This window comes from Leopardus geoffroyi, chromosome E2 (genome assembly GCF_018350155.1).
Source record: "Leopardus geoffroyi isolate Oge1 chromosome E2, O.geoffroyi_Oge1_pat1.0, whole genome shotgun sequence".
Lineage (NCBI taxonomy): Eukaryota > Metazoa > Chordata > Mammalia > Carnivora > Felidae > Leopardus > Leopardus geoffroyi.
Window position 1 is genome coordinate 40,686,440 of NC_059335.1, and position 3,117 is coordinate 40,689,556.

A 3,117-nucleotide genomic window follows, 5' to 3' on the forward strand; every position below is an offset into this window, starting at 1 on the left:
AGAATCCCTTCTTCATCTACACAGTTTAGACATTACTTAGTTCTAACTAATTATTGCCATGGAGGAGTATGAACCTACTGTTTTCAGACCTTCCCCTTTTTATTTTTATTTTTTATAGCATCATCAAAGTTCTAGCTTTTTAAAGTAAAGTATCCTAGTTTTCAAACACAAAATAGGTCAAACAAAACACTTTGACTCATCGGTTTTCAACTATGGGCTATTTGATGTGTAACTGCCTCACTCTTATTGTAAGTGAAATTTAGGGAATAGTGATTGCCTGTGGAGTTCAGTGACAGCACTGGGGCTGAAGGTTGAAATCTGGTTGTGGAGGACTTCATATGAAAAGCATTAAATATTCTCCTCTGATATTTACAGAGATGTTAATTAAATATTGATGCAACTTGAAAAATTACATACAAATTGATTTAAAATAAATTTCGACGCTGGTTTCAAAATTTTGCAAACGCCCATTGTTTCCTGTCTATAAAACAAAGGAAAACCCTGTTTTCCCCAGTGTTGGTTTTGTGAGATAAAAATCCAAAGGTGTTGACAAGGAAAAATGGAATATGCACCACAAGTATTACGTTGTTGCTGCTGTTGTTAAAATATTCAAAAGTATTTGGCTTTCATCATGCTCAAATGCAAAAAGTTTCTGCCTAAGTTAAGCAGATACAGTAAGGTCACAATGTTTCCAGAACCTAAACATTTCAGAACCATGTAAAACAAAACAAAACAAAACAAAAAACCCAAAAACTGCCTCTCATTAAGTATTTAATTTAATTATTTTTCCATGCTTGGGGCTAATAGTGCCTGAGCACATAGTTCTTCTTAATTTCATTAGCAGGCATTTATGAGTCCCTGTGGCGGGTGGATATGGAAGAAATAGAAACTTTAGGGTATTTTTCCTTCTTATTAAGATGAAATGCAAAACAATTCATTGTAATTTTCAGGGTCAAAATAGAGCAATTTTTTGTGGCTGCTTCTGGGGAGCATTTGTTACCATCCTCATTCAACCAAAGAAGGCATTAGTCCAAATTTCTAGAAATAAAATTCATCCAGAGGACATAGTTTAATTTTAACACATACTCAAAAATTTCTGGGATATTAACTCCCCTATTCTCAAAAGAACTCAAAAGTGACCATTGAAGCCTAAATTTAGAATTCATTCTCTTTGGTTCCAAATCCTCTTCCATCTCCAATAATTGTTAAAGGTGTTGAAAATGCCAGAATGAAGTAACCAAGGAGAAGAACCTCATTGTCTTCTTCACAGGATTGGTATAAATTGTACATTTATTTATAAATTGTACATTGTACAGTCTTTTAAATTGTGCTTTCCTGTCTAAATGCGCCTGCCTATGGTTTCATTGGATCAGAAAAACACATCATGACTATGAATGAAGAGTCTAATCCTAACATCTCATTCCCAATTTATAACCCTGTCAGCAGCCTGCAAAGGCACTTAGCTAAGCAGAGGTGAATTCTATTTTCAGTGGAGAATCAGTGGACATTCCACTGTGGGTTATGCAGATAAACCTCACTCAGAGAAACTAGCAGGGAGGAAGGATACTGATCACAAATGACATGATAGCACCCTAAAGTGACAAGCATTTACTTAATTCAACAGTTTACTCACATCCAGATGTGCTATGTACAGGCTCAGTGTGGTTTAATGAGCATGGATAGATGTACGTCATAGATAAGATGAAGAAAAAATAGACCAATGAAGAACAGAGTTTTCCTCAAAAAATCATGCCTATCCTGTCCTTGCATTGAGTAGAGAAATCCAAACACTTAACTTGGTATTTGCCTTACTGTGTCCCCAGTTCGTTTGGGCCTGATGTCAGATGAAGGGGACGAATATCCAACTTCATCACGTATTTAGTTTAACTAACATTGTTTGAATTGCTTAACTGTAGGTGAATTTTATCATCAGTAAAGAGGGATTATAACTACATGCCTTCTAGTACTGTTGTGTTAACTGTAATACAATTCAGTGTATCACATAGTAAGTGATACAAAAAAAGAACACAATAACTGCTGTTACCAATTTCATTGTTGTTGGTGGTGATATTATTATCAACATTATTATTATTTTGTCTGTTTCCAGAATAGGGATGGCTTCACCATAACCGTGAATTAATTTAGACTGGGGATTTCCTTTAATATTTGTATTTTCCCACTTTTTCTCCAAGAAATGTAGGCTTGTTTATCCCAGTTTTCAGCCTTCAGGTACTCACACAAGTAACTAAAGGAGACCGTTCTACGTCCTCTGACTTCTATAGGTTTTAGGACATTGCTTCAGTAAGGTGCAAGTGCACACACACACACACACACACACACACAGCTTCAGACCCATGGTTCTTTGCCTCCCCCGCCCCCACCCCGTCATTTATGCCTTCATTCCATAAATGCTGATTTGCATACAATAGTTCTGTCCTGTATTTCAAGAGAGCATTGGCTGCAATCTGTAGGATCTATAGGAAAAAAAAAATTTATGTATCCTAGATACATGTTGTGTGTGGGGCAGCAGGGAGGGCATTAAGGGGATATAATTTCTATTTGTTTTTCAGTTGGGGGAACTGCTGCAAAGCAAAGTTAAGAGAGAGAAGGCTTTCGAAAGTTTGCCTCAGGGCAGAACCTCAGGCTTTGGGCAGGGACTCTCTGCAAACAACTACCTTCTCCAAATATCACTCTCTCTAACCATGCCAAAACCCTGGCTGCCAGTTCACTACTCTTGCCTTTTTTTTTTTCCCCACTAGCCTGCTCTGGTTTTAGCAGGACATCACCGTGTGGCTTGATGAAGAACACTGCCCACTCCTTGGGCTTCCCTCCTGCACACTGATTGGCATCTGGCTTTCCTGAGATTTGACTGACATCCCATTCCTGAGTTTGGCCTCCAATGCTTCCCTTGGCCCCATAAGAACTCACCCTAGCCCCACTTATCTTTCTTGGCTGTTTTCTCTTCACACAATTAATTGCCAGTCAGGGACCACTTTGCAGTGTTTCTAGGTCTGGGTGTCTGAAAATCCTCCCCTGGACAGCTGGAAGCTCTGGCTCCTCCTTCTTGATCCTCCTCGCCTGTATAAATTTCCCTAAGAGCAATTTCAGTCTCTAATT